Source organism: Schistocerca cancellata, chromosome 6 (assembly GCF_023864275.1).
Source record: "Schistocerca cancellata isolate TAMUIC-IGC-003103 chromosome 6, iqSchCanc2.1, whole genome shotgun sequence".
Lineage (NCBI taxonomy): Eukaryota > Metazoa > Arthropoda > Insecta > Orthoptera > Acrididae > Schistocerca > Schistocerca cancellata.
In genome coordinates, this window is record NC_064631.1 from 641260996 (window position 1) to 641270709 (window position 9714).

Genomic DNA, 9714 nt, shown 5'->3' on the forward strand with positions numbered 1-9714 from the left:
ATATAGATACATGGTAGACGTAGAATCCCCAGTTCTTTAAAGAATGGTTTGCATGATTTTCGGCTGTTGGCATTTTTCATTACCCTCACAATCTTTTTTTGTTTCCGGAATGTGGTTATGCAATGAGGAGAATTTCCCCAGAATATGATGCCATATCTTAATAGGGAGTGTATGCAAGCGTAATACACTGCTCTAACTGTTTCAGGACTTGTGTTGTTCCATATAATCCTCATCGCGTAAGTCATTTTGGATAGTTTAGAATTTAATGAAGTGATGTGGGAATTCCATTTAAGATTGTCTTGTAAGTAGATGCCAAGAAATTTTGCTTCAGTGACACTGTTAATTCTTTGGTTTTCTATTGACATGTTTGGTTTTAAAGGGTTTTTATTTTGTTGTGTATGGAAGTGTAAGACGACTGTTTTTTGAGGGTTTATCAGTAATTTATTCCTCATAAACCACTCTGAGACATTATCACTTGTGACTTTAGCATTTAAACTTAGAGCCATTTCATTTTCACCTTCAATTAATATGCTTGTGTCATCTGCAAATAGCACTGGTTCGGAGTGTTGAACGTGTAGGGGGAAGTTGTTTATGAAAATTAGGAAGAGAAAGGGACCTAAAATTGAGCCTTGTGGTACACCGTGGGTTAATGTGGAAGGTTTCGATTGATAAGCTTGGAGTTCGTTTTTTCCCATGTGTTTTACCTCTGTTATCTGAGAGCGATTTTCTAGGTAGGATTTCAGCCACTCGTGTGGCAGGCCTCTTACACCATACCACTCTAACTTTCTTAGGAGAATTTCATGGTCTATTAGATCAAATGCTTTTGTTAAATCCAGGAAAATCCCCGAAACATTTTTGTGATTATCCACTGAATTTAAAATACGATTTATGAGGCTAAAAGTGGCTGTTTCAGTACTGCACTGAGGCCTGAAGCCATGCTGACATCCTGAAATCATATTTTTTTTGTTAAAGAAATCAGTTAGTTGTAGCAGAACTAGTTTTTCAATGATTTTTGAAAAACCTGAAAGGAGTGACACAGGCCTGTAGTTGACCATCTGCTGCCGATCGCCCTTTTTGTAAAGGGGTACAACTTTTGCAGTTTTTAACTGTTGTGGGAAAATACCACTTGATAGTGAAGAATTGCATATATCTAGCAGTGGTGCGAGTATCTGTTCAGCTGATACTTTTATAATATAGTCTGGCACATCGTCGACTCTGGCTGAATATTTATTTTTTAATGACTTTATACTGTTTAACAGTTCTTCCCTACTTATTGGACGGAGGAACATGGATGTATTTGTTACACTATTTCCAGAAATTTCCTGTAATATTTTGTTTGATGTTTTTCCCATTTGTTCCTTCGCTAACTCACGAGCAATATTGGTGTAGTAAGAATTGAAGTGGTTAGCAATTAATTTTGGATCAGTGATCTTGCTGCCCGCCTGTGACAATACAATATTTTTGTGTGTTTCCACCTTTCTGGCTGTAGACAAGCACTATCACACGCGCTTGTTCAGAGAAGCTGTAAAAATCCAAAAACACGCGAACAGTTTCAACAAGAAAGAGGTAAGCCTTAAGGTAAACGGATCCTGGCTTCCCGTACTGCAGCGAACGACCGTCGCAGGTAGCAACAGGAGAACCGCACCCGAAATGACCACAGAGAAGCCCTCGGACGTTGGTGTGCCAGGTACATATAGTCTGCGGCCGCGAGCTCGGCTTCAGTTCACCACCGGCAATGGAGGGTGAAGCTTTGACAATGCCAGCCACTCGTGCTGGCGAAACGTAAGTAAAATCATTAGATGAACGTCGGACCAAGAACCCGAGACAGAAGCCAATAGGCAGTTTGTCAACAAGTGGTCACGAAAGCCTTAACAATTTTGTACCTTCTAATCTACTACCGTACACTGATAAGGGATGCTAACCTCCTTCACATCCGTGCATCTGGAGAAATCTTGTGCTCTTGGATATGTGCAGCAAGTTCCATTCATTCATGAGACGCAGAATGTAGCAGTCTACTTCTGGCCAGCTGCAGATTACATCGGTAACGTTGCTGCAGGGCGGGTTGGTCAAAGACAGTGTGAGGGTATCTTTCAGTCTCTAACTTTGTCTTAATAGTTGGTTTAGTTTCGTTTGGTAATGTCCTGTTGCGTAGATCATTTTCACGATTATTTTATCGATATGATGTGGAACAAGTCAGATTACAAGATATATACACACACATGAATAGTGCTAATATTAATATTACTGAAATTTTTAATTCTACACATGCAACTACCTTTAGAGTACATTTTTTTTTTTTACCAGTTCTAAAACAGAAACTCGTCCATGGAATGCCCTGTGACTCCCATCCGCATAGAGAAAGATCATTAATTACGCACTGTGCTCAAGGTGCTAGAAATGTGTCGTTCGCTGTATGGTACACTTTGATGATGTATATGTTCGAGAATTAATAATGAATGGACGTACTGCACAGTCATCTACTGAAATTGGGAAGCATGCAGTCACATAATTGGTCGATGTTGCTATTACGGTGAAATTGCTGAAATTGTTCTATCAACTGTGATGCTCATTGTTACAGTAAATCGACAGTGTCTATTCCATCCCATCCATCCACTGGTACGCTGTTGATTAACACGTAATGATTGACTGACAGCACTTATTTGAGATGGCGAAAGAAGGGCAACACCATCTGGGGATGGCTAGCACCGAAACAGTGATCACGTACATGACTGCAATATGAGGAATCAATCGAAATGGAACACTGAGCCATCAGCTATTCTGTCAATGTGACAGATGTGTTTAAGTGTAAAGGTCATCAATCACCTTCAGACAGCAATTTGGTAACACTCCATGTCGCAAAGCTCTTCCAGTTTCCCTATCTTGTGACTGTCTCTTTATTCAAAACCATCCAGTGTGTGTATGTGTGTGTGTGTGTGTTTGTGTGTGTGTGCGTGTGTGTGTTTTATGGTAGCAGCAGCAACAACATGATTTACACCATGTGATGTCTAGCTTTCTGTGAATGACAACGGATCAGAACGTGTTAATGCCAGTTTAGAACCTTACACAGACCTCGAAGTCGTGAAGGAAAAAACAAAATGTATGGCAGTGTACTTGGTGTGTTTCGGCAGAAAAAAAGCTGTTTTTCAAACAATGACACAGGCTCACAGAGAGCCTCTCTTGCGACTGACTGTATAGTCTGTGGTATATGGCCATCCTCCCACAGTACAGGCAATGAAAGTTTGCACTGGTCTCTGCATTGGATCAATACCTATATATTTAATAGCATCGCCACATGTGCTCGGTACCATCATGCAGACGGTATTTGTTTTCGATATATGAGAATAGGGAGATTTGGTAAACGTCTTATCGAGTTCTCTATCGGATACAGTTAGCGGAGCTTTTATAGTTTGTAATTTTTCTCTGTTGGATGGTTCAGAATAACGATGATAGAATGTTGGGGTGATGGACGTGAATGGATCGTGAGGGACGCAGATCGGCTTCAGACTGCAGTATCTGTATGATGTTGAGTCTTCCTAAATTTACCAATAAGAAACAAACCTGTAGCTGTTCATACTGTCTTTATACTACCTCGTGTTGCAGGAGTAGGTTTCCTTTGGCGCCGACCTTACACAACATATAAGGTTGGCGGAGCTACGTCAACATGTTCCTGTTTCCACTGAATGGTCCAAACACGGTCCTGTCGCATTAACTCAGCTTGACGTGTTTCTACACAGACTGCAGAATGTGGTAAATATAGCTTTCTCCGACTTTTACTCAGTTCCGGCTTAAATTGGAACGATCACATGCGCAAAGCTGCAGGGATGGCAGTGCAGAATATGAGGGGCAGTTGCAAGATGCATAGGGACTATCTAAAAGTTTACGGTTGCAGATAAGTTCGAAAAACGTGACTCGGTTCCAGATATGAGAGTGCTAGAAATATGATTCCCTAGAGGCTGTAATCATTAAAAGATTTCTCCACGGGATTCAATGCAGATATTTGGTTGAATGGAAAGACTTGATTCCAAGTCGCAGACAATATTTCTACTGGAAAGCATAGCACTAGAGATCTGAAAAGCTAGTGTACATTTCTTTTGACCTCAATCAGCACACTGTCTACTGTATGTGATCATTCTCAATTAACCATCACCTATGACCCAGTGGATACGTTGCAGATCCTCTGATGTGGTATCGAGACAGAATGCATTGTAAGTACTGGAGAAATATCTAGCGTGGCGCCTGTGGAGGGAATGATTCCCGTTTCCGACTAACAACAGGAGCTGCCCGAATGGAAAGGTCTGTTGTGGTACAGGAATGTAGCTGACCTAACCATGCCATCCTCTAGGCGGCTGAATAGCGAACTAATACTTACTAGTGTTCCCCAAGGATATTTGAGAACATTCAATATGGACGTGTGTTTGCGGTGAACCACTATTCCCCCCCCCTCCCCCCCGCCCCTCCCCCATGTAAATTGTCTGGTTGACTGCTTCTGCACATTTCCCGTCTTTATTTGGTTGAGAGAACATCGATTGTGGTGTGTGTTATGTGCATCTAGCAAGTGAAAGACGGGTGGAAAACACGTTTGCTGGTTCTCTAGACATGAGAAACAACTTAGTTGACTTTAAAAATTCTAAGGACGCTTTGGAAAATGTTACATCACCGACATTCGTATTCGCAAGTGTAAATATCAGTTTCCTCTATTTTTCTGAGTTTTCACATAAAAGTCTTCGCAGACGAGATACGTTTCTAGTTACTCAGTGATTTACAGCACGCTCCACCTCACTAAAATTTCGGGTTTCTAGAGAAATAATTTCCAGTCTATAATTTCATAATTATACTGTGCAAGCTGTCGGTAGCATACTGCTCTGTGCTTGAGATCGAGAAGTATCGTGGAAATGGTATGATATTCTGGTAAACCATGTGAAAATACGTTAAGTTCTTGTAATCCCAAAGTCTTGAGATGGGTGTAGAAAGCAAGCAAGCAATCAGGTCGGAGCCAGAAACAGTAACGCCTTTGTGACGAGGCAACCAGCCCAGTTCTTGTACAACAGTTCAGAGAGTGACATCATTCCACTGAGGGCACTCTGGTCAGGTGTTGGGCCAGTGTGTGTGTGGGGGCAGATGACTTGTGACCGTCGGCTGTGGCAGATGATCTACCGAGCTCGTGGGAAATATCTAGTGTTGCGAGGGGTATAACGGTGCATGTGCTTTTGCTGTCTGTCTCTGTGGTATATGTACAACTGTCTGATGGTCGATAGCTATGTGCAGGATGCAGAAGTCATGATTCTGTATGGCGCAGGACACGAATTGCGTTTTTACTACATCGAAACAGTATGTGGTGATATGTAGCCAGGTTGGAGATCAGCTTCACGCTAAAACATTCAAGCTTGTGTCGCCAGCGGCAGAGCAGTGTAATTGAGGAAGGTCTTTCGTATTTGACGATCTGTAGACCACTTTTGCAAGGTTTAACTGTCAGTGCAATATGGCGATCAGTACAAAATACACTCCTGGAAATTGAAATAAGAACACCGTGAATTCATTGTCCCAGGAAGGGGAAACTTTATTGACACATTCCTGGGGTCAGATACATCACATGATCACACTGACAGAACCACAGGCACATAGACACAGGCAACAGAGCATGCACAATGTCGGCACTAGTACAGTGTATATCCACCTTTCGCAGCAATGCAGGCTGCTATTCTCCCATGGAGACGATCGTAGAGATGCTGGATGTAGTCCTGTGGAACGGCTTGCCATGCCATTTCCACCTGGCGCCTCAGTTGGACCAGCGTTCGTGCTGGACGTGCAGACCGCGTGAGACGACGCTTCATCCAGTCCCAAACATGCTCAATGGGGGACAGATCCGGAGATCTTGCTGGCCAGGGTAGTTGACTTACACCTTCTAGAGCACGTTGGGTGGCACGGGATACATGCGGACGTGCATTGTCCTGTTGGAACAGCAAGTTCCCTTGCCGGTCAAGGTATGGTAGAACAATGGGTTCGATGACGGTTTGGATGTACCGTGCACTATTCAGTGTCCCCTCAACGATCACCAGTGGTGTACGGCCAGTGTAGGAGATCGCTCCCCACACCATGATGCCGGGTGTTGGCCCTGTGTGCCTCGGTCGTATGCAGTCCTGATTGTGGCGCTCACCTGCACGGCGCCAAACTCGCATACGACCATCATTGGCACCAAGGCAGAAGCGACTCTCATCGCTGAAGACGACACGTCTCCATTCGTCCCTTCATTCACGCCTGTCGCGACACCACTGGAGGCGGGCTGCACGATGTTGGGGCGTGAGCGGAAGACGGCCTAACGGTGTGCGGGACCGTAGCCCAGCTTCATGGAGACGGTTGCGAATGGTCCTCGCCGATACCCCAGGAGCAACAGTGTCCCTAATTTGCTGGGAAGTGGCGGTGCGGTCCCCTACGGCACTGCGTAGGATCCTACGGTCTTGGCGTGCATCCGTGCGTCGCTGCCGTCCGGTCCCAGGTCGACGGGCACGTGCACCTTCCGCCGACCACTGGCGACAACATCGATGTACTGTGGAGACCTCACGCCCCACGTGTTGAGCAATTCGGCGGTACGTCCACCCGGCCTCCCGCATGCCCACTATACGCCCTCGCTCAAAGTCCGTCAACTGCACATACGGTTCACGTCCACGCTGTCGCGGCATGCTACCAGTGTTAAAGACTGCGATGGAGCTCCGTATGCCACGGCAAACTGGCTGACACTGACGGCGGCGGTGCACAAATGCTGCGCAGCTAGCGCCATTCGACGGCCAACACCGCGGTTCCTGGTGTGTCCGCTGTGCCGTGCGTGTGATCATTGCTTATACAGCCCTCTCGCAGTGTCCGGAGCAAGTATGGTGGGTCTGACACACCGGTGTCAATGTGTTCTTTTTTCCATTTCCAGGAGTGTAGTTTTGCCACTGTAAGTCTCGTCTATAGAAAAAAGAAGGCGGACAGTGCTTCCACACCGGCAGCATCAGTAATTTGGAGGGAAAATTTAGTAACAAGTAATCAGAATACTCAACTTATTCACAAGATATCCTTTGTGCTGGGACATAAGAGCCTCTGCGGACTAGTTTGAACAAGATGGGGGGGAGGGGGGGGAGGTATCTACAGAAAGTTCTGAGAAAAACATCTTGTCTTCTTCGTTTAATCGTTCAAAGACTAGTTGCAGCAGACCATCCATCTCTGGGGGGATGCTATCCCTCATCCGCCATTGTGGTATTTGGACATCGCCAGACCAGTAGCTGTAGGACACCGAAAATTCCAACCATTTTTCTCTTCTGCAGGACATTTCTCCGAATTATGTTCGCATAATTGTTCGGATTTCCCTCGTCTGTGCTTAGACAGTGCTCACTTTCCAAACAACAAGAATGCTTTTCTAATTAACGGTGTTTTCACAAGCGTGCCCAGACATGATGAAGGCTTTTAGCAGTGAGAACATTTACCATTTCTCAGACGTATGTTGAAAGTAGGATGTCACGATTTCCAGGAAGGGAACAAGTGATGCCCCATTAGGACTATCGGTAAGAATGCAATTGGTGTTATTCTGGGCTAATTTCGTAAACAGGTCCTGTTAGGAAAAGAATTTCCATGCAGAGAAGCTGAGACATCACGAAAGTTCCTACAACAAAAAACTATTCCTGTGACACTTTATGATTTCTGGGTAGGAGTTGATATGTAATGGAGGGCTGTCCCATAAGGATCACTAGGAAGAAAGCTTCCTATGTTATTCTGTTAAGCATTGCAAAAGATTTCTATCGCGCATCCAGAGGGCTGACTTGGCAGTTATTTACACAGACATGAGACGTCAGCATAATACTTGAAGAATTGTAACTGTATACCCCAAAATAGACGCGACTTCACCTGCTGGCTGAGGGAGGCAGCGGCGTGAGAGCTGTGGCTTGCGCCCTGTCGTTCGTCTCTTTGGTGGTGGCTCGCATCTGGCTGGCCCTGCAAAGCATGTGTGCATAGTTGTCGGCATCAGGGGTTGGCTGGCAGGATGTGCTTTTTATTAGCGATCTTTTATTTAAACTGTATTAGATCGATTTCCCCCACCAATAGGATGCTTGGAATCAAAAAATTATCCCACACAGGTGAAAGTTATCGATTTAATTAATTTGCATAAATTTTTTATGTCAATATGGTGTTAGCTGTTCAGTTGTAACAGTTCTGTCACGAACTGTAACGGGGTTTCCTCTTTTGATGCTAGCCAATTGTCAGGATGCGCATTACTGCAATGGCATTTAATTCTAAAGCATTATGTCAGGATAAAAATACTAAATAAATTAATTTTTCTCTCTTAACAACATGTGGGCAGGGCAGGTTCTTCCTTGGCTCGGGTATGAGGTAGAATGAAACAGCATTTTTACATAAGATAACTTTTATTGCAACTTTAGTACAACTGTTTCCTTACTCGATGTTCTGGCTCAGAGAACGGCAGCTGTGTCGTTTGTGAAGCCTTCTGCTGTAGCAGCAGCGGCGTCTGATTATGCGGGCAGTGTGTATCTTGTGTCCCCGTCTCGCCCAGTTGACTGGAGACGCGCATTGTGCTGTGGCCCGTTTAATTATTGAGAGCGAAGTTGTGCATCGGATGGTGATACCTTGGATGTGGCGTCCCAGTGTTTCTCTTCTCTAAGTGGCCGTGTGTGTTGTGCGTCGGCCAGCGGAGCGGCGCGGCGGGGGAAGGCCAGTGTCCCAGACTCGAACAATGGACTCCCGCTTGCCAGTCCTCGGCTGTCAGATCTTCATCCCAGCTCACAGGTGACTGCTGATGTGAGGCCGTCTCCTTCCCGTCCTTACGAGTCACCCGAGTACGTAACAATCAGACTGCAAATACCTTTTAACTTCTGTCTTCTGGCGCCGAGGCTGCTGCTTGCTATTCCATTACAGCGGCGGACTTGGTGCGTCTGTGCATGATGTAGTCTCTTCTTGCATGACGGTCTTCAGCACTGAAACTGACTGAAAACTACTGCTACTCTTCTCTTCTTCCTTCGTCTCTCAGGCTCACTGCGTCTCGCGTATTTATTCACTTCAGTTTACTGGAGGTGAACGACTTCACGGTCATTGCCTCTTCTGTCACGTTGAAAAGCTTCTCGAAGAATCTTCTTAACGTCAGTCATTGGCTCTTGGAATGTAGGCGATGGCCTTTCATCACATGTGACGACTGAGGAACACGTGATCCGGTCATTGCCTCTTCTGTCAGACTGAAAACTTCTCGAAGAATCTTCTTAAAGACGGTCATTAGCTCTTGGAATGTAGGCGAGTGCCTTTGCTCACATGTGACAACTGAGAAACACGTGAGCCGGTCGGGCGATGCCCTGACGGCTGAATCGACAGCGTCTGCTTATGTGGAACTTGCTGACTTCATGGTCATTGTCTCTTCTGCTTTGCTGTTCTGCCCGCTGTTTGTCAGTGTGTAATTCTTCTAAACTAAACTAAGTTTTTCATTTATATTCTAATTTCTACTTCACTTTGATTTCACTAATTTATTTACTTAAGTACCACTCAACATTCCTCCACCCTTCGGAGATATTCGCTTTCGAATTTACCACTCAACATTCCTCCACTCTTCACACGGCAAAAGCACTAACACAAGCAATGAAAACTCTCGACTTAGACGATTACACACGCTTCACATTAAGTATGTTGAAAATACTCTATCACTTTACTAAAGCACTGTACGCTCATGAATCACATAGT